We start from the raw sequence: 25,509 nt of genomic DNA on the forward strand, positions 1-25,509 counted from the left end.
TAAACTGTCAAAAACATAGCAGAGGGACATTGCATTGTGGGAGCAAAGATGTTTGATATGTTTATAGTGTATGGCTCAAGCACAGCAAACCTGGCTACATTGACTTCAGTGGCCCCACAATGCTCACCCAGCCTGGCACACACCGCCTGAGGCCAGAGCTTCCCCAGAGGTAGGTGAGAAATTGGAGTCAGTGAGCTCTGCCCTTCCCTGGGCACCTCAGGCTTTGAATCATTGAGCAGGAGACTAACAAATCAGTGCTAAATTACCTCCTGGTTACCTTTTTTTTTTTCTTTTTTAAATTCACTTGTCTGTGTGCTTGATGTTTTTTTTGCATGTGCACTTGCATGTTCTCATGTGTGCACACAGTGTATAAATGTGCATGCATATGTGTGTGGTTGTGGAGGCCTGAGGTTGGCAACAAGAGTTTCCTCCCTTACATGTTGTGGCATGACCTCTCAATGGAACCTGGAGGTAGCCAATATAAGTAGTCTAATATCCAGCTCACCCGGGAACTCCTGTCTCCTCCTATGAACTGGAATTACAGATAGGTCACTATATTCACCCAGGATTTATCTGGGTTCTGGGAATCCAAATTCCAGACCCCAATCTTTCATAGCCATCATCTCTCCAGCTCTGTGGCTGAACCTACGTGGTTCAGTGGTCAATAGTACTTTCTGTTTTTGCAAGAGGACCGGAGTTCAATTTTAAGTCCCATGTTGGGCAACTCACAATCCCCTGGAACTCTAGTTCCAGGGGATCTGATACCATCACCTGGCTCCCAGGAAAACACACACACACACACACACACACACACACACACACACACATGCATACACACTTGAAAATAAATGAATAGCTGGGCAATGGTGCCCACCTTTATTCCCAGAACTCAGGAGGAAGAGTTCGAGGCCAGCCTGATCTACAGAGTGAGTTCCAGGACAGCCAAGGCTACACAGAGAAACCCTGTCTTGAAAAACCCAAAGTAAATTAATAAATAAAGCAAATATTTGGAAAATAACAACTAACACTCAATTCTAATCCACTTGTATGCTGGAGGCACCAAATGACAAACAGAAGCCTCTCTGGTATATACTGAAAATGAAGGCAAAGTTAGGACAATATTGCCAAGCCAGATACTACATAATGAGAGTTCATTCAGTAAGAAAAAACTGGTGTGGTGGCATGAGCAGAGACCCAGAAGGAAAGCAGCAGCTGGGGACAGAGAGCAGAGTCAGCCTGCAAACTCTGGAAATATTGCCACAGCTAAGTGAAATTAAACTTTCTCTATGCCATTATGAAGGCACAATTAGAATTAGAATGAGTGCCTAGCATTAGATAGGCAAATGATGAATATCAATATTGAAATTAAATCTTTTAAACTAGTTCCAAAAAGTAATTAGTTTCCCACGAAGCCGTGTGATAGAAGATGTGTGATTATCCGAAATGATGGGAAAACATCCCTTGATTGACAGAGAAGTTTAATGAGATGGCCCCAGGTCCCTGCCAAAGTGAAGCTTTCATATCTAATATTCTAACAGACAAATAATGTACTATGGAAGATAATAGTCTCATGTTTTTCATTTCTTAAAGAGAAGGTAAGAAAACAAGATTTATGTAATCCTGAGGGTGATATTTACTTGTGTTTTGTGTTTCAATTCTGAATATGTACCTATATGAGAGGAAAGAAAAACAGAAAGGTGGGCTAGTGCTTCAAGTTCACACTGAAGCAAACATATAATATATCTACATATTATTATATATACTATACATTAATAAATATTTCGATATGTGGATAGATAGATTATGGGTTCATCTGTATGCATGTATATGTTATTATCCTTTTGCCTCAGCCTCCTGAGTTTTGAAATCATGGAAGTGATAAACCACCACTTTTACCTGGTGATTTTTTTTTGTTTATTTTGTTATATCTGCTCATGTCACTGCACAATAGATTTCTAGTTTTTGTTTTGTTTTGTTTGGGGGCTTTAAAAAAACACAAACCAAAACTGTCCCAGTAGAATGGCTTCCCTTTCTCCCTCTGCCAGCTCCTGACATTTGCTTTCATTTCTATCCCAGGTGTTTGACTATCTTAGCCGATCATGCACATGGAATTGTAACATATTCTCCTAGATATTCATTTGACTATGCGTCACAGAGGGTCACTCATTAAAACTCATCCATGATGCGGCAAACGACAAGATATCCTTCATGATAAAGGCTGTATATGTGTCTGTCTCGCATCCTTACGTAGTTACTCTTTGTTCTAGTTTGGTTATAATGAAAAAAGACCCCGATACAAAGTTACTTTGGGTGAAAAGGGGTTTATGTCGATTTACAGCTCCAGGTTACAATCCATCACGGTGGGGAAGTCAAGGCAGAGATTTCAGTCCGCTAGTCCCATCACATCATAGTCAAAGGCAGAGGAAACTGAATGCATGCTTGCCTACTTGCTCACTTGTGTGTGCTCAGCTCCTTTTTACCAAGGCGTGGCTTGATGGGGCCTTAGGCCCTCTCCTGACTCAGCACCCAGCCCCACTTGGTCATGGTGGATGAGCCTCTCAATGTGTTAAATAAAGTTTGCCAGTGTTTTATCCAGAACTTTTTCCTCAGAGTTGAAGAGATGGCTCAGTGGTTAAGAACACTTGCTGATCTTACAGAACTGAAGCTCTGTTTTCAGCATCCACTTAATTTTGAGTCAGGGTCTCATTGTTGCCCTGACGGGCTTCAAAGTCCTGGGCTCAGGTGATCTGTATCCCCACCCCAGGTAGATGGACTGATCCCTTGCTGTCACACCTGACAGGCTCATTTTAGTTCATTGTTCTCCTGCTTATTTTATTTGTTTCTGTCATAATATTTATGTCTGTCATTCAAATAACTTTGGATTTAATGTGGTTTTTTTTCCTAGTTCCATAAAATGTCAGATGACACTGTTGGTTGGAGATATTTTTCTGTTTCTAGTGTGAAGGGTTACCCACACACACAACAGCAAGGCAGTGCTTTCAGTACAGCCGTCAGTTTGGGGACATTGTGTTTTCGCTTACTTAGAGGTGTTTTCCAATTGACCCTGTGACTTCCTTCTTGACTTGCTGCTTGTTTAAGATGCTAATATGTTTCCCGGTCTTCATTTTGCTGTTGACTCCTAATTTCATTTCACTGATTAGCAGGGATAGGATTTTGATTTTAAACAAATCACCATTTGTTTTGTGGGTGGACATGAGGTCAATACTGGATAAATAGTGCTTTTAAAATACATTGAACTCTTATAAATTAGTAGCACCAAAACACATGGCTCAAATTAAAACAGTCAACCATTTCTATGGATAGTTCTCCAAAGAAAATAAACTGCTGTCTAATAATCCCATGGAAAAAAATACCTGCCCAAAAATGTCAGTCATCAGATAAATGCAAATCAAAACCATAATTCTATAAGATTTCACACCTACCTTAAGGCACATGTATACATTAGTATACATGGAGAAATTGATTTTTTTTTATCTTGGCAGCAGAAACAAAAATTGGTGTAGCTACTTTGTGATGTGGGAGTTCCCTTTGTGTGCTGTGATTACCATTAATGAATAAAGAAACCACCTTGGCCTGTTGATAGAGCAGAACTTAGGTAGGCGGAGAAAACTAAATGGAATGCTGGAAGGAAAAGACAGAGTCAGAGAGATGCCATGGAGCTGCCACCAGAGATAGATATGTTGAAACTTTGCTGGTAAGCCATGACCTCATGGTAATATACAGATTACTGGAAATGGGTTAAATTCATATGTAAGAGATTAGCCAATAAGAAGCTAGAGCTAATGGACCAAGGAGTAATTTAATTAATATAGTTTCTGTGTGATTATTTTGGGTCTAAGCTAGCCAGGCAGCTGGGAAGAACAAGTGGTCTCCTTGCAACAACTTTGAAAAACACACACTGCCTCAGAAAGTTAAATACTGCCATATGACTCAGGAAGTCTACTTTTAGGGTTACATTCAAGAGGTCTGAAGATGTATGTTCTGATGAGAACATGTGCTTGAAAGTTGGCAGCAGCCTGGTTCCATGTGTGAGAAAGAGCACATGGCACTCGCCTGTCTCAGCAGGACTCATTTTACTAACATGATGATTTCCAGTTCTATTCTTTTTTTGCAAATGACATAATCTCATTCTTCTTTACAGCTAAATTGTGCTTCAAACACCATTGCGCAAATAAGCCACATTTGCTTTATTGGCTCATCTGTTTATAGACTCTTGTGGAATTCTCTTACTTGCCTGTTGTGAATCATGCTTCATTGCACATGAGTGTAGAGAGGATAAAGTTGTTACTAACAACCACGTGGTATAACAATCCAAAGTTCATCAATGGATGAACTGAAAAATATGGTACATTAAAATGCAGTAGATCATTATCTAGTGATAAGAAGTAAAATTGATGCATGCTGCAACATTTTGAAACGGCATATCAAGTGAAAGAACACAGACCAAAAATAATAGCAACACATTGCACAATTGTGGAGATGAGAAAAGTCAAAATCAGCAAATCCAAAAGGACATGAAATTAATGAAGACAGAGGTTGTAACGAGTCTTTCTTTGTACTGCCAGCTCCCCAATAATGACACAGAGACTCATTATTAATTAGGAAAACTCAGCCTTGGATTAGGCTTATTCTCAAGTAGCTCTTTTAACTTAGCCCGTTTACGTTTATCTACACTTTGTCACATGGCGTTAATTCATCTCTGTACTGCCCATCTTGCTTCTTCCACATCTGGCTGGCAACTCCACCTATCTTCTTCCCAGCATCCTCTGTCTCTCTGTAAATCCCGCCTATTCTCTCCTGCCTACCTATTGGCCACTCAGCACTTGATTAAACCAATCACAGTGGCACATCTTCACACAGTGTAAACAAATATTCCACAACAAGAGGTGACCCTGCTCAGACTAAGGGCTATCTCTCTGAGGAGACAAAAATGCTCTGACATCAATATATAATTGCTAGCCTGCAGTATGATGAAAACCATTGAGTTATCACATCAAATAAGCAAATTATGTGCTATTGACAAATCCATCATATAAAATTCATAGACAAATATATTCAAGGAGCACTGAAGGGGAAAAAAGCCTGAAAAACTGGCACAATAGCCCACCACAAACAACACTATGACCATCTTTCCAGGGGCATCTGTGCAGCCACTCAAATGAATGAAAAGAGCTTTCTGTGTGTGATAAGGAGCCAATTTCAAAACACAGGATAAGGATACACACATAAGACTGGTTTTATATAAACATACATAATATCCAATTTCTAGACAATCTATTTAGTTCCTTATTTGTGGAAGAATAATAAAAATAAAAAGATACATATATCCAGTCTCCAATGCTGCTTTGGAAAGGAGGAAGAAGAAAACTTAGAGGCTATCTGGATCCTATACTTTTTGTTGTTGTTTGTTTGTTTAAATACACTGAAGTTTCTGACGTTCTGGAATAAGGATGCATTTCTGCATTATATGAATGAAAGAATGGAATGAAGGAGGAAAGGAGAAAGGGAGGGAGGGAGGAAGAAAGAAAGAAAAGGGAAGGAAGGAAGCAAGCAAGCACTAAGTTCATGAAGATGAGGAGCTGCATGAGCAGCCATTCCTTTTGTGCCTGTGAGCGGATAAGGCTGGCTGTGGTGCCAATGCTTCCTCCACAGACTGATGCTTGGGCTTCAGTCATGACAGCACAGTGGAGGTTGAGGTCATCTTCAGAAAAGAGGGATGTCCTGATCCCAGGACTGGCCGAGCTTTTGATTTCTCTTTACCCATTCTATTCCTCCTCCTCCTCGTTCTCTTTATTTCTCACAACTCATTTGTACTTTAGTGGTAATTTATGCCCGTTTCTTTATTTTTATAATTATTTCTTTGTATCTGTACATGTGTAGGCACACAGGCACCATAACATATGTATGGAGGTCAGGGGACATCTTACGGAAATCAGCCACTTCTTTCCATTGTATGGGTTCTAGGGACAGAACTCAGGTTTTCTGGCTTAGTGGCAATTGCCCTTACCCATGAGCCATCTTGCTAGCTCATTTTATCCATATTTCTTGAATTTACATTCCATCTTTGTTTATAACTGAGGGAAAATAGAGCATCAGATAATTAGTTTAGAAGGGTTTCTTCATAAAAAGTAATCTGCTAACATGGTGGAGACAACAGAACTGTCACAGAGCAGGGCAGCTCTGGTGAGGTTTCTCAAGGGAAGAAGAACAAGTAGCAGACATGTGCACAGATAGATATACAGACAGTAGATAGGTAGGGGAGGAAAGCACAGCAGTCATGTGGATGACAGGAAAATAGATAGATAGTAGGTAAAGAGATAGACTGATGGTAGATGACTGGCAGATAAAGGATAAGTAGATAGGCAGATAGATAGAAGATTGGAAGGTAGATAAACCTTACATACGTGATAGACAGGCAGACAGATGGATAGATAGATGATAGAGATGATTAGTAGATAGGAGCTAGTGATGGATGGATGGATGGATGGATAGATAGATAGATAGATAGATAGATAGATAGATAGATAGATTAGTAGATAGGTGCCAGTGGTAGGTGGATAGATAAATAGATGATACATACATACATGCATAACAGATGATTGGTAGATAAATGGTAGATAGGTATATAGATGATAGAGACCAATAGGAAGAAAGATGATAGACAGGAAGGTAGATATATTTTTACATCTGGATTTATCCAATCATGTTCTTTGTGTGGGGAGGTGGCCACTGGCAAGATCTTATAAATAAATATTTTTAAGGATTTTTTTTATTGTTTGGCGTGTGTGTCACATGTGCCCATGCAGCTCACAATGTTTCCCTAAGAACCATGGGAAGCCAGTGCAGCTTCCTGGAACAGAAAACAGCATAAGGAGTCTGGCTTGAGAAAACAAAGAGCTAGCTGGAGCACTTTGACCGGAATTGCTGTGCTGTGGCCAACTTGCCTTTGAGCCTGACATTTATGGCGGTTCTGATTTCTTCCCGCTCCAATTACACTCCCCCCTGACTTGTGTTCTTCTGTGTTGTTGTGGGAGCATCAAGACCAGCTGCAGATGTGCGTGTGCAGGCCCTGGGCAGCAGACCTCTGCCGCAGATGCAAGTCCCCTGATGGTCACAGTTTGCAGAGTGCTTTGTTTTCTGAAATTGCTTTGGAGAGAACTCTTGCAGACTCAATTGAACTTTATCTCAACAGCTTTAGAAATGAAGCGCTCATTTCAAAAACTGCCCCACAATTCATTTTTAATTCACTTTTAATTGCTCTTTCAGAAACAATATTTGAAGAAGGATCTTGTGGCAATGAACAAATTATGTTCTTCTTCTGCTTTTTTTTTTTTAATTCTGCAAAACAAAATGTGGGGTAGAAGGAATTTAGAACAGAGTAATTCTCATTCAAATTTACCAGATGACCAAGGTCCTTCAGGGAATCCTACAGAAACCCGTGTGTTCTTTCTGGAAGGTGAGCTTGGACCCACATGGAAAAGAAGCATGGTTCTCACTCCCTTTCCGGCCAGCCTGCACATCAGTAATCTGAGGGCTGTCTGTGATGTTCACCTCATTTGGATATGAGGAATTAACTAATTAATTAATATTAAGTGGAGGCGGGGCCTGGAAGATGGCTCCACTGGTAAAGGGCCTGAGGCTGATCCCCAGAACCCTTGTTTTAACAAAATAAAAGGTCAAAAGAGTCAGATGATTTACAATTGTAAGCCCGCCACTGGAGAGGAGAGACCAGTGGATCCCTAGGCTTGCTGGCCAAAGAGCTCAAAGGGCCTAAAGCTCAAGCCTCAGACCAGCAAAAGACACTTGAGTTGGAGAAAAAAAGAAACAAAACCTGTTGGTCCTGTTTTATCCACGAAGCTCTGTGGACCTTCATACCGGCAAAGATGACAGAAATAGACCCTCTCTTGTGGAGGACATCCCGGAGAAAGAATCAGCAAGCCTCCCAGAGCAGGTGAACTGAATCCACTTAGCAATGAAAATTTCCCTTTCGACAAGCCAATCCTGGTTTATCAATCTTCTGGAGGGTAAAAACCTCCAAGAAGATCAGAAGGCACAGTCCTTGGCGAATGGAACTCTGTGTTCACTGTGTACAATGCTGAACTTTGACCTCTGACACCTGCCTCCATTTCGAGCATCAATTCTCAAGGTCACCTGTCTTCATCTCCATAAACATTGCTTGACCTACACAAATGCTCTCCTCCATTATGACCCAATTCTTGCCCATTGCCATGTGTTCCTGTGTGTGACTACCCGAGATACTCCTGCACAGCTTAAGTTCTAGTTCAAATGCCTTCCATGTGCGGTGGCTTCCAGGACATCCATCTATCTTGAGGGAAACACTAAGTTGCAAGGTTGGGCTCTGAATATGTTCATGGCAGAAGGGACAATAAAGATCACACACAACTGTTTCCCCAGGGTCTTCCTGTGACTCTCTTCCTGTGACTCTCTTCCAATTCCCCCAGAAGAAAGTGCGTCTGTGCTTGAAGTCATTCTTTACTTATATACAATTACAGTAAAGACAGTGGTTTTCATTATTGGCTTATAGCCCTGAAATGGGATATGTAGCAATCCTCAGCACATGCATCCAAAATGAAACTTAAAGTGGGAAGCAAGCATAGCAGACATTAAACAGAACAATAGCAGTGCTGAATAAAATAGGAATCCCTTCGTTGAGGCTCTGCAGCCTTGCGACCATCTATCTAGTAACAGATGCAGTTGCTAAGTGACTAATGAGAAGGTAGCATATATGAACATCCATGAACAGAGATGTTCATGTCCTGAGCGAGACAGAGAGGATGACTCAGGATCTCAAGTTACTTAGGATGGCAATTTAGTCTCATGGGTTGCTCCTTAAATATTCCTTTTGATATTTTTAGATCTCTGTTGGCTACAGGTAGCTGAAGTTACGAACAGTAAAACTATGGACTGAGGTGGGGCACACTGTGTCAAATACCTTCCATTCTAGCAAAAGGACCTATGTCACAAGAGACAGCTGACGCCAGTGTTGTGATTCCAGCCAACTATCTGACACAGAGTTGTGTTCTCCACACATCCTGAAGTTATGAAGGAATCTGTGGAACGTCATCAAAGACTTAATTCTGTGCCTGCTGGAGTGATGGGGTGGGGGTGGCATGGGACCCATATCCATGATAAGAGTGAGTTCAGGACTTAAGTCTGCAATGGTAAGGTGGTGATGCTCATAAATCGAGGGCAAAGTGTCAGCAGTTTTGGTGATTTGACCAAAGGGAGAAGAAAAACCAGAATAAAATGTGTGTTGCTCCATTCAGTCTTAAATGCCTTGAGTCTCACTCCAGTGTCTGCCTGACTAGTCTCCGACGGTGCTCTGTTATAGATCACACTGGCTGATCTTGGCTGCCTGGCTTGCACACAGCCTGGAGGCCCAGCATAGTCCATCATCCCTGCGCCTGCTCTCCTAGTGGGCCTCCAGCCAGGAACACCATGGTCTTCAATGGATTAATTGATGGCAGAGCACTCTCTCAGTGTACCTCCATTGCTGCCAGGAGATCCAAAATGCTTTCCTCTCTGCTGCCTGAGAGCATAACCAGTGGGCTTTTCTTTAAAAAACAATTATTAATTAATTAATTTAAAAGGAATGGTTTAAATACAGCTCAGTTTGTAGCAGCTGCAGAAGCAGAGACTCAGTTATCACCCAAATGTAGACAAATAACCAGCCTGCCTGCCTGGGAAGACAGACTCCAAAATCCCTGAGAGCTAAACTCTGCAGAGCACAGAAGGCCAACCTCCAGAGCAGTTCTGAGGGATGCTGCAGAGACTGCTGAGATTTAAGTGTGTGCATTAATAGTATATGAGAGATAGAAGTTACCCTGGGGAGGGAGGATTGAAGGGGCTGCTGTGCAGCACAGCCTGTATCAGAGTGAACAGTTGCAAGCACGCATGCATGCATGCATGCATGCGTGCTTGCAGACAGACCCCAGTGTGCTGTGTGCAGGGTTCTGCATTGCACAGTGAGCTTTAGAACGTTAAAAAAAAAAAGCTGTAACGTGTGCCTTCTCTGTCACACTGCCTCCTCTCCTCGCCTTCTCCCTCCTTCTCGCTCTCACTTGTCTGCGCAACAGTCTCCCGCTATGGCATTAAGGAGGTGGATTTGATGGTTTCTAAACCAAACTCCAGAGCTGACATTTAAGATTTCAATCTGCTGATAACTGCTAAGCTAATACTTTGCAAGATAAGGCTTACACAGATTTCTAATATATTTTTCTTGGTTTTTAAAAAATGTTTGTATGCATGTGTCTGTCTGTCTGTCTGTCTGCCTGCCTGCCTATGTCTGCCTATGTATACAGATATGCCTGTGTCTGCATATCTGTAAATGGAGACTGTGCCTTGGTTTCCTGGCTGCCCAGACCTGAATAATCACACAGAAACTATATTAATTACAACACTGTTTGGCCAATAGCTTTGGCATATTCCTAGCTAGCTCTTATATCTTAAATTAACCCATTTCCTTTAGTCTGTGTATCACCACAAGGCTTACCAGTAGATTCTGGCATCTTTCTTCTTTGGCAGCTACATGGCATCTCTCTGACTGAGCCTTCTTTATCCCAGCACTCAATTTAGTTTTCCCTGCCTAACTCTATTTTGCCCTTCCATTGGCCAAAGCAGCTTATTTATGAACCAATGGTAATAAAACATATCCACAGCATACAAAGGGGAATCCCACATCACATAGTTGTGTCTTTGTATAAGAGCAGAAGCCAGAGGACAGCCTCAAAAGTTGGGTACCATCCTTTGTTTTTTGAGATATGGTCTGGCTTCAAAGACAGAAAGCTTTCTCTCCCCTCCAACAAGGGCCAACAATTGTCCATAGACCTAACACTCATCCACAAGTGCCACATGGAACCACAAGCAGAAGAGAGCCAGAGGGAGCAGCATGTGGGCTCCAATGGTTTCTTCCTGGAAGTGCTACAATTGCCTTACAATCACTTTGGGGACAGGCAGACATGCTTTGTGGGGAGAAGTTTGTAATCAGTTTCAGGAGGTACTTACTTTGGGGATTTCCCTCATTTCTTTGCATTCCTTTCTGTATCATCTCTGTATTGGCTTTCAGCTTGACTGAATCCTCTGGATATGTCTGTGAGGGGTTATCTCCATCAGCTTAATTGAGGTGAGAAGACTCATCCCACCTGTGGGCAGCATCATTCCATGCGGACTGTAGGCAAAGGAGAAAGTGGTTCTGCACTGGTTTCATTTCTGTTGCTGTGATAAAATATCCTGGTAGAAGGCAACTTAAGGGAGAAAGAGGTTGTTTTAGCACCCAGTTCCAGGTCACAGTCTGTCACTGCAGGGACAGCAGAGAAACAAGGGCTTGAGTTACATCACATCCGCAGACAAGGGAAGGGGAATAAAGGTACCAGTGCTTACTGCTCACTCACTTCCCTACTCCTATAAACCCCAACCAAAGCTCAGGGAATGGTGCTGCGCAGTTTCCTGGTTCCCTTGCACTATTAGAACTGAGGGGAAGCGGGGCTGAAGTTATGCTAGGGAATCATAAGATGTGAGTGTGTATCAAAAGAAAGTGATTACAATGTAGACAAACAAATCTTCCATGGCTGAAGAAGTTGAGGCAGGATATAGAGGTGATGCCCTGGACAGAGAGAAAGGGTCACCGAGTTATAAATCTAGGTGGTTTTGAAGACGGCTAGAGTAAAGGAACTAGAAAGAGAGATTTGTGGGCAGTACATTTCCAACAACACAGTGCTGACCTTGAGGTTGCTGAGTGACAAGGTGACAGCAATGAGGGGGCTTTGTGGTATTTTGAGGAGTGGATTTTCATGAGAGCATAGAGCAGTCAAAGTGTTTAACTTGTCGGGTTTTGAAGGCACCAAAAACAACATTTTAATGAGACCCATCTTGAGACTTTCATAGGAAGCTCATGAAATAAAAACTTTTAAAAAAAGATTTGCTTTATTTTCAATTATATGTGTATGTGGGGGTGCATTATGCGTGTAGGTGTCCCCAGAGAGAGCACTGGATCCCCTGGAGGTAGGAGGGAATGTGAGCCATTCAACATGGGTCCTCTGCAACACATCCCTTAACTGCTAAGCCATCTCTCCAGCCCCAAATAGAAACTATTATTTAAATAATTTGCAAAAAATAAAGAACACTAAGTGCATGGAGATGGGGTTTTATCAGCTCTGCAACATGATAAAACAGTTCTGTCTTGATAATGCCGGATAGTTTCAAATCGATAATGAGCATGCAACTTGTTAGTATATCTGCTTGTCACAGTCAACCTTAGATTTTTCCTGTGATGCCCAGAATCTTTCAAACCTAATTCAGACAAAGTATAGTAACATAGCTTCATCCTCAGCATTGGAGAAAAATGGGCTACACTGATTCTGCTGTGAGAATTTGCTCCTTCAGAACCAGCCTGAGCTCCTTCAGGAAGCCTCTCCATGAACGACAATGAATGTGCCGGTGTGCCGGTGTGCAGGTGTGTCCAGATTTGACTGATTTCTGCCTTTTATGTTTGTTTGCTTGATTTTTGAGACAGGGTTTCACAACCTACCCTTGAATTCATGTATAGCCTAGCCTGTCATAAAACAGTCATTCTCCTGCCTCAGCCTTTGGAATACTGGGATTTACAGACATGTTTTGCCATGTCTAACTGAACATAAACATAGAAACATTGCTCAGAGGACACAAGAGGTTGTAGAATGGGGCTGAGGCCATCAGGGGCAGAGGACTTGTCAGCAGCAATGGGGACATGTCTGTCAGAGCTGTGAGGGCCTACCCCCACCCTCAACACAAGAACCTTAAAATTGCCACATTGCTTATTGTCACTAGGAACAAGTACAGAGGAGAGGCAGGCTCATGTCACCAGCAGAGTGAAAAGTGGAACCCTGGACAGCAGAGGCAGCCCAGCCTGGTGTCTCTGGCTGTCTCTGGACCCACACTGAGTCTGGCAGAGAGGCCTTCAGTGCAGACTAGGGACTTGGAGAAGCAGTTTTTCTCTCTACAATGAAAGGATTCCTGGCCCCCTCTGCCCAGGTGCTGATCATAAGAAGACATAGGAGCCAGAAAGTAGACTTCCTGAACCCACTCTGAGATCTGTGCTGAACAAAGATGGAGAGGTAGCCCAAGTCAGGTCCTGCACACAGACATTTCCTTATCACCCTGTCATTAAGTGGACTGATCACACAGCTCAGCCTACTTAATCAGAAAACTTGTTTGAGTGTGCCCCCTACCTGTAAGAACTAGAAAGATCAGTGGTGGAAAGCTATCTCCCTTCACAGGGAACTTCACCCGTGGGTGGGAATAACACATATTCACACAAAAACCACCTTTTATCTGAGGTCAGTGTGCGACCATGAGCTGGATGCAAAACCTGGTCATTTAGACTGGAGAGGTCAGGGATGTGTCAGTCACACCAGAGTGAAGTCAAATCAGGCCTGTCTCAGGACAGAGTTCTAAAGACACAAAAAGAGGTGAGACCGAAGGAAGCCACCCTGGAAACAGCTGCCCCTGGCCTGCCGCCGTGTCAGTACCCACCCCACACCCCACAACCCACCTGCTCTCAGTGCTTGCTTGTTTCCGTCTTTGGGCTTATGGGCTGGCTTCTCTCACATTTCCCTGCTTTTCTGACAAGCTCAAAGTGTTGGGGATCTGTGTTTGTTCGCGCATTGGCAGCAGCTCCCAGAATCTCTAGGAACATGCTGGAAGTTACAACTGAAGGGTGTACCATCGCCTCTGCAGCTCTTTCCAGGCCAGTTGCTTGCGTAGTCTGCTCCTGGCCTGTCGCCCCATAGACCAGGGACAACTAACAGAGATAGAGACAGGGAGACGCGGACGCCAGAGAGCAGGCAAGGTCCAGTTCCCTTGTGTTCAGCAAAGCCAGTGGCTGCCCACTTACATCAGCTTCCTGGAGCACAGCACTGGGACGGTAGCTCAAGTAGGGAAAGTGTCTGCCGCACAACCACGAGAACCTGAGTTCAATCCCTGCACCCACCTAAAAGCCAGGTGCAATGTAGCAAGCTTGAAATCCCAGCACCGGGGAGATGGAGACTGGAGGATGCTGGGATGTACTGATCACTTAACCTAGCTTAATCGGCCAGCCCCAGGTCCCAATGAGAGATCCTATCTCAAAAAGCAGCACAGGATTAGAGAATTAGTTGCAGAGGACCCAGGTTCAGTTCCCAACACTCACATGGTGGCTCACAAATGCCCCTGACTGAAGTTCTAGGAGAATCTGAGGCCCTCTTCTGGTCTCCAGGGGCTCCTTCATGAACCTGGTGCACATGATCTCATGCAAACAAATATGCATGCGCATAGATGAATAAATCTTAAAACAAAACAGGGTGGGTGGCTCCTAAGAAATGACCTCTGACCTCCATCTGCATAACTATGCACAAACCCTCAATCACACAAGTGCACCTACACACACACACACACACACACACACACACACACACACTCACAACTAATATAGAAAACAAGAAAGCTTCCTGAAGCAGATCAAGCTTTTTGTCACATTAGGGACTTCTCTGGGTTCCCTTCCACCTCCACCATTTCTCTGTGTGTCTCACCCGGTCTCATCACTTACTCCCAAGGGATTCAGACAATTCTAAACTCCCAGTGCTAGTGAAGATAGTGCTTCCTCCTTAGGGCTTAGCCCTCAGGAGATGGTGGCTCAGCAACGGCCCTCCTAACCAATAGGGACACTGCATCCCCGAGGTGGTTAACTTAGGTCCTACGAATATGCCATTGAGATCTGTGCCTAGCACAAAGGCAGAAGCTGACAAATTCCATAAACCACGTAAGTTGATGTTAATAGGTCTGTTCTTGCCTGAGCTCATCACCATGTGCCACTTCAAATTTTCCCAGTGAAGAACTTCTGGCTTCCCCCACGCCATTCCCGCCTCTCTTCTTTGTTCATAACAATCTCCGAGTTGTGCAAGAAGTCGCACTGAGCCTCCACCATCCCGCCAACCCTCAGCAGAAACGACTCTTCCACTTCCCATCACAGAACTCCACCCCCAGAGAAATCCTAAAATAGCAGGAAACCTACACGCATGCCATCTTCCTCCAGACTTGAAATCCGTGGCATCTGTGGCAGCGATGGCCAAGTTCGAACTTCATCTTGGATGTTGTATTTATTTTGTGTGAGTGTGTGTGCCGGGGAGCGGGGGGAGGTCCCAAGGAATGAGTGGGGACTCAGAAGGAAGCTGGTTCTCTAAGTTGGTTCTCTCCCTTGGGGTCAAACTCAGGTTTAACAGGAGGCCCTGTTCCTGTGAGCCATCTCACCAGCACTCAATGTTCGTGTGTTAACCGCAGGAATAACGTCACTGGGAAATCAGTGCAGAAGGGCTTTGGCTCCTTCTGTTGCACAGAGCAAAGAAACACTCAGCAAACACACCTATTGTTAGTACATTCTCGAGTGTAATGAGCCAATTCAAACTTTCAAGTAGTAACTGGAGAGAAGGCTCAATAGTTAAGAGCTGCTCTTGTAGAGGTTCTGAATTCAGTTCCCAGCATCCATAGCGAGCTGCTCATTATGCCCTATAATTCCAGCTCCAGGGGATCTGACTCCCCCTTCTGGCCTCCATAGGCACCTGCACTCACTTGTGCAAACTCACACACAGATACATGAACAAGATAAATCTTTAAACAAACAAAACTTCCCAAGTAAGTTGGTCCAAAGTGACGTGAGGGCAATCATAGAAAGAATTTTGATTTTTATTGAAGGCACATAGGATTTTTTGTTCCTGATTGGGTGTGGGAAAAGACTGGATTTATTTTAATACAATGAAGACAATATTTTTAAAAAAGATTGGAAACTTTTATTTTTTTAGAAACTCCATGTTCTCCTTCACATATACACACATGCATGCACACACACGCATATATATACATGTATGTGTGTCTATATACATATGTGTATCTATATATATATGTGTATATATATGTATATATACATATATATATATATTTCCTATTGGAGACCTTACAATCTAATTACATTTTATGACATCTATTTATTTGAAGGGAGGGTCAGAACATGTGAAAGTCAGATAACCTACAGGAATCAGTTCTCTCCTTCCACCTTTATGTAGATCCATGGTTTGAACTTGGATCACTAAGCTTGGTAGTGATTACTTTACTTGTTGAGCTGTTGCAGAATTTGGTCACATTTTGAGCCCCAAGATTGCATTATTTACTGGAAAAACCTGTTTCTAGTTGTGGTGTGGATCAGTCCTAGCACACACCTTAATCTAAGAGCTTTCTGCTTGAATACTGTAAACAGGATTAAATAAAGTCAGCCGTAGGTCAAGAGGCAGAACAAGCAACCAGTTGACAGGACATGAACAGAGGATTATTAGGAAAAAACCATAGAGAGTAAGAGGGAGTCAGGAGGACAGATAGAGAGACACACAGGAAGTAGAAGGGAGGAACATTGAGTTTGAGGAGTTTTGTTGGAAAAGGCATAGGGGAAAGCTCTCTTTCTGGGATGACAGTGGAGGAGGAAGGTTAGCCAGGTGCTTTCTCTGCCTCTCTGAGCTGACAGGCTTTCCCCCCAGCATCTGGGTTTTGAGTCTTTACTGATAAAATAGAATAACAGAGACTTAACTGACACACTGGCACCTACATCTTGGAAAGACCATGGCATTTTCTCCCCGGGCTGCAGCAAGCATCTCTAACCCATATATGCATTTTCTCACTTTGCATCTCTTGTCAGCCACTTTTCAGAACACTGGGGAAGACAGGCCACACACTCAGCCTTTCTTTTTCCAGCCCAACCTCTGCTTTCTTCCAAACAATTATCTCCACAGAAAGAAGAAGCAATTTGCCTTGGAGGTGAATGTCCATTTCGGTTCACAAACTCAGCTCTGCCACGGATGAAAGTCCATTTATGTTTAATAAATAATTCAATCAAATTTATATTCCAATGTCGTCTCTCATCAGACCTTGGAAAATTGGTTTTGATGTCTTCAGGGGTTTTGTATTCTCTCCCCATCTTTCTCTGGCTCAGGGCTCACTGGTCCTTTGGTTCTTGGCTGGTGTGCGACTCTTCCAGGATGCTGATTTCTTGTGGCTGTTTGTCTGTTCCCACAACAGGGCTTCCTGGAAAGGCTGTGTGTCCCCTCAGCTGCTGGGTCCAATCTAGATACCTTGGCTGTCTTCCCTCAGTTCTACTCCTGCCCCTTATATTGTTAACTTGTGCCCCCTATAGCCCACATGGGATGCAAGAACATGTGTGTGTGCAGGTGGTCCCGTATGCATGCGGAGACGGAAGGATAAGCTCAGATGCCATTCATTAAGAGCCATGTACCTTGTTTAGATTTGGGAGATGTTGGGGTTTTTTTTTGTTTTCTTTTGGTTCTGGAGATGGGCTTTCATGGGAATCTGGAGCTCACTCATTAGGTGAGCAGACTGGTTAGCAAGCCCTAGGGATTCACCTGTCTCTGCCTCCCAGAGCTGAGATGACAAGACTGTTTCTTAAAACAGCAATGTTGTGTCCTGCTGTTTCACATTGCAGTGACTATGCTCCTGCCCTGAGCTGTGTTTTGTTCATGTTGTGTTCCTTGTAACACACATTCCATGGCTGTCTTCAGAAAACTTCAGTCCACATCCATAAAAGCCAAGTTGCAGCCGGGGCTGGAGACCTATCTTCTTCCTTCACTTCCTGGCTGTAAGAACATAGACCTTCAGCACTTTTTCATCATGTATAAAAAATACGTGTGCATTTTTTAAAAAAAATAAATGTATTGATTTATTGGCTTATTAATTTATTTTACATCCAGGCTGCAGTTTCCCCTCCCTCTACTTCCCCAGCCCCCAGACCTTCTCTGTTCCCAGATTGTATATCTTAAGGCTGGCTAAAAACTGAGTTCCTGCACAGGGGAAGCTGAAAATGACATGTGGCCAAGGGTGAGCTCTCAAGTTCTTCTCGGTGTCTCTTGGTAATCTGGTGACAGAGACTGATTTTGTGTGGAGGGTTCTCAGTTTCATTAAGCCAGTAGCTGATGGATGTATGAGGATTCCTGGTCATGTTTTTATCCATTGGAATCTTATCCTTAAAATTTGGAAAAATAATAGAAAGACTTTGGTCTTCTCAGTACATAAAAGGATAAATCAAAGAATGTAGGAATGGGGATGTGCTAAGCGTATATTATACCCAGGAGTGGAAGGGTCTCATGGAACACATGCCATCCATGGTGAATAGACACAATGAAAACCTTTAAATTGAAGGAGTAACAAAATCTGAAGGCTCTCTGGGATAGACAGTTAGGTGACTACATCCAGTCCCGTTTGTGCAGTTTGCACGAGCAGCCTGAGACCTCAAGGCAATTGCATCACCAGCAGGTCCCATCCCGGCACACCTTTGACGATTGTCTGGATACATCCCCTGCACAAGGTGCAGGTAGCTCCTCCGGAGAGCCTCCTTTGACCCAGCAACTGCTTACTGTTATGTAACCCAGAGGACAAAGGCCTTAAGTACTGTCTCCAGGTAGAAGCGAAAGTCAAGTTGCTACATTGTATTGTGTCAGGTACTCAGCCAGATCAAAGGGAAAAATCTAATCTCCATGTGCGTAAAGTTATTGCACAATGAAGCTGTCCTGTTTCTCCTTCTATTTTGACTAATAGAACACACCAAATCTTGTCTACATATATAATAAAGTTGCCCCTCAGTGTCAATGGGGGATCTATTACAGAATTCCCATGGTTCCCAGATCCAGTCAGGCTCTAGTCATTTATGGAAAATAGTGAGATGCCAGATATGGTAGCAGATGCCAGGCATGGTAGCAGTAAGGCAGAAGGACCAGGAGTTCAAGGTCAGCCTCAGCTACACATCAAGTTGGAGACCAGCCGGGACTACATGCAACCATGTGTCATAGAAAAATGAAATAAAATAATGAGGTATTTGCATGTAATCTTCCTATAGACTGCAAATAACTTCTAGAATCGCCTATAACATCTAAAGCAATATAAATGTTAGGTAGTTAGAATACTGTACCGTTTAGGAGAACATGGGAAGAAGAAAATCACACGTTACACACACACATATACACATACGTCTGAGCTGAGCTCTAGAAAACATATAAATGCACACATGTGGACATAAGAACAGCTGTCTCCTCTGGCATATCTCTTCTGAACTGGCTTTACTCTGTCAAAAACATTTCAAATGTGGAAGTGGTTTTCCAGCTGTGCAGCTGCTGTTGACTGTTAGGTCAGGGAGGGAAGAGAAGAGGCACTCCCAGAAGTACCGAGGGGATAAACACTAAACGAAACATCCATTAGTGGAGGCAGGAGTACAGGAACGGTCAAGGTAAGGCTTCATCCAGCTCCCTCTCTTCCAGGCACAACAAGCAGCCTCTTCCTAAGGCTTGCCCTAGGGAGGGGGGAAGAGTTCATGTGTGACCCAGGTTCTTCATCTCATGCAGAATCATAGTGGTCACTCTCTGTGTGGGGAGGGAAATGGGGACCAGTAAAAGTGTGACTGCGAGCTGGACAATCAAGCTGCCTCCAACTCCCCTTCCTCAATAGCAAGGAGATGGGTGTGTTCTTGGTTCTCTCTGCTTAGGGCCTCGTTACCTTTGCACAATGAAGTTGTCTTGTTTCTCCTTAGTTACCTTTCCCAGCTGTGTGACATGGCATTGATGTCCTTATATTTTCAGAAGAGCAAGATGTCGGATTGGAGAAAAACAAGCCTTTAATTTTTATTCTCATTTCGTCACGATGAGAAAGTCTCCTACCCTTTCAAGTCGCTGCCCGGCAGCAATTACTTGTCGTGCTTCTTGTGGGAAGCTGCGGATTACAGAGGGAGGAAAGTTGGGGGATCGAAGCAAAGTAAAAACACCAGAAGGAAAGCACTCTTCAAAGGGCTGAACATGGCTCTGGAAGATGAAAGAAGCAGAGCCTGACAGACCACGGCCAGAGATGAAAGAGGAGGATGAACAAAGAAGAGCGGCTGTTGGGGAGGCTGCAAGGAGACAGACGGTCAGGCTGCTGGCGGCTTCCGCTCAGCTGCTGGAGCTGGCGGGCTTCAGCAGCAAATACAGGGGCTGCTGCCGGCGTTCCTTGCTCAACGGTGGACTGTTTCCATGTTAGGTTCAGCATCATTTGCTGTTTGCCCCGCAAAAAATGATCGTCTACAGACAAGCAAAACCCCAGCATTTGGGAGGCACTGCAGGCAGAACTCTTGAGTTCAAGGCCAGCCATGGCTTCATAGTGACAGCCTGTCTCCCAAAAGGGATAGATGATAGATAGATAGATAGATAGATAGATAGATAGATAGATAGATAGATGAAAGCATGTCTGAACGAGGGCTGGGGAAGAAACAGGAATTCACATGCTTGTTTTATTTTCTTTAGAAGAAATTGTAAACCTTTCTTTTGCCTCATCTTGTGTTTCTATTATACCTTTTACTGAGTATTTTAGTACATTTTTGCCCGGAAAATTTTATCTTGATCAACCTATGACATTTTTCTGATTTCACAACATTTTAAATTCATTGTTAAGTTACGGTGGCAAAGTCGTAGACTTTATCCCAGCAGTCTCTTTCCTGGGATCATTACATTTTGCTCTAATTCCCACCGTCCTCCACTCTCCGCGCTCATGGTTCCTACCCCCCCCCCCAGTTAGTACCTCCCTTTAGGTCTCTTTCTCCTCTTCATCACCCCCTTCCAGTTTCATGACTTACAAACAGATACATGCATCCATACACACACACCAAAGACATACATGCTACACACAATACAGCACACAGAGAGAGATACACACACGTACCACACAGAGATATGCACGCTATACTTACATACACATAGAGAGAAATGGAAATCTAGCCCCTCGGATGATAAAAAACCTGCAGTGTATGTCTTTCTGAGTCTCGCTCGATCTCCATAATGAGTTCCAGTTCTGTTCATCGCCCTGCAAAGGGCGTGTTTTTGTTTTATGTTGCCTCTAGCTGGTTATTGGTCAGAGCATCAAGAAAACCAAACTGGCATACCAGCCTATTGTCCTTGCTCTAGGGCCCTGGGGTAGCTCACATCTTAACATCTGGCTCTCTTGAGATGATGCCTGAGTCAGACAGACGGCCCAAAGTGGACTTCACTGCTGGTCCCTGTGCCCCGAAAGCACTGGCTCACCGAAGCCTGCCACTGCACTGGAAGCTGTGAGGGGTCTGGGCTTGTCCTGATGCTGTGTCACCCTCCTGGCATCTGGCTTTCCCGTGGAAGAGGCTGCACACTACGGAGCTGAGGGGCCGAAAGCGTTATCCCCTTGCTTCCTCTCGGTGCCCTTGCCAGTCTCTCCACTCCGCTCCTCAGGTGCCCTCTCCATCCTGCTGTGGAGACGGATTCCAAAGCGCTCCTGTCTTCTAATTCTCTCTCGATGGTGATGGCTGTAGTCCGCCATCTTAGCCAAAGGCTCCCGTGTTAATACTTCCAGCACTACGAATCGTTTGTGTCAGACACTCGCTGTACTGGGAGGATCCGTTGCTTGTGTCAGGCATGTCTGTCCCCCCCCCCCCCCCAGCCCCACCCGGTGACGATAATGCTGGTCAGAGGCGTGCTCCCAGAGACGCCTCAAATGTTCCGTGGTTCTGCACTGCCTAGCTCAGTATGTCTCGGACACTGCCTGCCCACGGCATCCTTGAAGTATTTAAGATCCACCTTCTAAAAGTCTACAGTACACAGGAAGGTGGCCCCAAATATTCCTGTAACAAGATCCAAAGTATAAAGTAACGTAAGCCTATAGCCGCCTTCCCCCCACCTACCCGCAACATACTGCTCTGCACGAGCTGGTGACTAAGTACAGGCAGGGGTGCACTGGGCCTGGCCTAAGTTCTTACATTCTTCTTCCAAGAAGTTTTCTGGTTCTTTTTCAACGTTCCTCTCCCTCAGTCAGACTCTGGTTCTGGTTTGGAGTTTCATTTTCTTCACCTGCTCTGGCTGGCACACCAGAGTCTGGATCTTCACTTTGATCTCTCCCACTCTCCCTCTCTCCCTCTCTCCCTCTCTCCCCCTCTCCCCTTCTTCTTCTCCCCCCCCCTCTCCTTTGAACAGTGGTCTAAATGGAAGTGGTACCGGGAAACTTCAAACAGCTGTATTTCCATGCTATATTCACCTCCACCATAAAATATAACGTGCTGGGCCTCTGGGGTCTCTCTGGCTGTATTTACTTCTTGGAGCTACTGTACTGATTATTTTATCCCTGCCTGTGCTATTGCTTGCTGGAACCTAGAGACTGAAGGTCAAAGCCAGTATGCTTGGCCCACTTTTCCCATCAGTTTCCTACTGATGATGACTGACAGGCTAAGTAAGACAGTCGAAACCAGAGAATAGCAGACAGCTCTGAGCAGCAGATTCAAAAGGAAAAACAGAAGGCCGCCTTTGCCTACTGTCCCTGGGCAGGCCCAGGGATGAGAGCATTATCTTCTGACCATGTGTCCTTCCTTTATCTGAGAGGCACCAAGCTCTGCAGAGAAGGGGTATTTCTAGAATAAACACTAAACTGCAAATCAGAAAAATACGATACCTTGTTCTAGGCCACTGTCCTCCCTGCTGTCTCTTCTCCCTAAGCTAAAGCTCAGACTGCTTGATTTTGAAAGAGGAAAAAAGCTAGCAACCATCCAATTCTCAGTGAGGTTTTAAAAGTTGCAAAAAAATATTTCATGTTATTATTGTGTTTATTCTCATAGAAATCCAAATGGGCAGGGGTGGTTATTGCCCCTGTGTCTGTGGATGGGAGACTCTGGGGGTGACAAAAGCAGGTTGGCAGGCCAGCTGCATTAGGAGAGAAGCACCCTGGGCTGTGGAAGCAAACAGCTGGAAGCTGCAGTTCTTGTGCAGTGGCCTCCGAGAGCCAATGCTGCTCTAGACACTTTAGACGGTTATCATTTAAGTGGGTGAGTTTATAAGATCATTCGTGGTATGGGAAGGTAAACACACTAAGATGCAAAATCGTGCACGAGCACATGTAAACAAAGGCGATTTCCTGGTGTTGAAGAGCCACTTACTGATTCCTAAATGTCTGCTGGGTCCGATTTGTAAACACAGGCATTTAAAGGTCTCCAGTAAATCGGATGTGTTAAACTTGCGCCTTTTGATTGCTGCCATCAAGGTGAGTGCTTTTTGTAGTGTCTTTTTACTAGATTATAAAATCGACTGTCATTTACTGGTAAACGGAATTTAAAGTTTTTGAAGCTATTGATTGATTCAAAGTGTAATATACTGGTATTAATTAAAATACTAGTAACAATAATTATAGTTTGCCTTGGACAAGCATTTCCCTCAGATACAAGAATTCCAGTTGGGATATGATCTTAGACATTTTGCAAAAGCCTGTGAACTCTCAAGTATTGTTTGCAAGAACAAAATCTTCCCCTGTAGGTAGTAACCATAATGATATTGATTGATAAGAGAGGGAAAACCACACACACACACACACACACACACACACACACAAGTGCAAGGACAGACACAGCCAAGAAATACGAGTAGAGAAAGCTGTATCATCCATAGCAGGCAAGCGGGTACAGAAATGATTTCCAAGTAATCAAAGATTTCCAAGTAATCCAAGTGTTTTGCTGAACAAAGAGAAGCTGAAGGCTCTATTCAGGGCACTGTTTATACAGGAAGTGTTCTGGGAGGGGGGCACATTTTTGCACATGCTCAGTTAAAGACTTGTTCAGCATAAGGTCATCATTTAAGAAGGGTGACATTCATATTTGTAGACATGCCTAACTCCAGGTCATAGAGCACATGTTTGTAGGGTTCAGATGAGGAGACAGGGACACTTCTGGGCATGGCTCAGCTTGTGTTGTAGACTTACAGCTCCTTGGAGCTGAGTTCGGGTAAGACTTGGCCCCTAAAGGTACCGACTGACTTAGAAGCTGAGAAAACTACTTGAGTATACCCTGAACCCAGATGCCTAGTTACTTGTCCATTAGCTGTAGAGCCCTCCTAACAGAGGCCCTTCTGGAGTTTGAGCCATTAGGGAAATGTGGCCTAGGGAAGGGGAGGCAGGGAGGACCTTGGAGTCTGCGGGGTGGGGGGGTGGGGGGGTGGGGGGTGGGGCATCATTTGCCCTCCAGTGCTCTGTCTCAGATCAGCCTCTAACAGACTTTAACAGCCAACTTGATTCAACCCAGACTCACCTGGGGATGAGTCTTAATGAAGAACCTTGTAGATCAGTTGGCCTGTGAGTTTGTCTTTGGGGGACTGTCTCAACTTTTAATTGATGTAGAAAGACCCAGCCCATTGTGAGCAACACCGCTCCTGGGGGTTCCTGACCTATTGGAGAAGACAAAGCTCACTGACAGCAGGTGAGCCAGCAGGCAAGTCAGGCTGCACGCCTTTCTACTCTCTCTTCTCTGTACTGGTGTCCCTATAATAAAGAACTATGACCTGGAACTGCAAGTCAAATAACCCCTTCCTTCCCTGGACTGTGTTTGTCAGGGTTTTGTCGCAACAACGGACATGGAACTGAAGCAAGGGCCTTCACTCCTTGTTCTCCAGCTGCCACCCCAGCTTGTCACAATCAGAGAACAAGCAGGTACCATTCTATGCTGCCAAACACTAGGGAGCTGCTGGGGACCAGCTGATCACTGGCTGCTTCTACTGGCTACCCGGCTCCGGCCAGCAGCTCCCAGAGTTCCCAATTCAGCTTCCCAGCATTCTCCCGAAGCCGAAAGGGCAGAAGTAAAAATTTACAGTCCTGGAAAATAAGGCTGAGAGGCAATATTTTGCCAGAACCTGGCCGGCATTTCTACTAACTCAGATGCCAGTATTTCTCCACTTGGAGATAAATCAGAGCCTCCGGAGAGATCATAAGCACTGGTTCCCCAGCAGAGGCAGCTCTCATTTGTAGCTGAGCAAGTAGTACAAGCCAAGGTAAATGGCCCCGGGCTGAGCCATATAAACAGAAGCTGCAGTCGGTGTGGAAGTTAAAAGACAGTGCATCACCACCAGCAGCAAAGAGAATAGCAAGGCAACCCCAGCTTCCTTGCAGGAGTGACAACAGCCCGGTGCAGAAGTGAGAGGTCCTTACTACCCATCTTAGCTGCTAAGGCTCTTATACACACACACACACACACACACACACACACACACACACACCGGTTGCCCAGTGGAGATCACTTTTAGCTCAGTGCTCATCTGTAATCTGCACCAGGCATGAGATGGCTATCAATTACCTTTGGGGTGGCCGTGACAAGAGGCAGTTTCCAGCAGAGAGGGCTTACTTTGGCTCACAGTTTGAGGGGGTTACAATCCTTCACGCTGAAAGACCCTACAGACCCCCTCCCCAAAACCCGCAGCTAGCATGCTCCCGGGGGAACATCCTGTTTGTTTTAAACAAATCTCCGGATCAGCAGCCAGCCTGCTCCTGTTAGAACATCCCAGGTGCCTGAGAGAACAGGAGATAGAGATAGGAAGACTGCAAGGCAAGATGTCAATAAGATAGGATGTCAACAAAGCAGGTTAGCTATAAGATAGGAACAGGATG

The sequence above is a fragment of the Microtus oregoni genome, unplaced genomic scaffold, assembly GCF_018167655.1.
Source record: "Microtus oregoni isolate MIOR12 unplaced genomic scaffold, Mior012 000011F_ref0000422, whole genome shotgun sequence".
In the NCBI taxonomy this organism is placed as follows: domain Eukaryota; kingdom Metazoa; phylum Chordata; class Mammalia; order Rodentia; family Cricetidae; genus Microtus; species Microtus oregoni.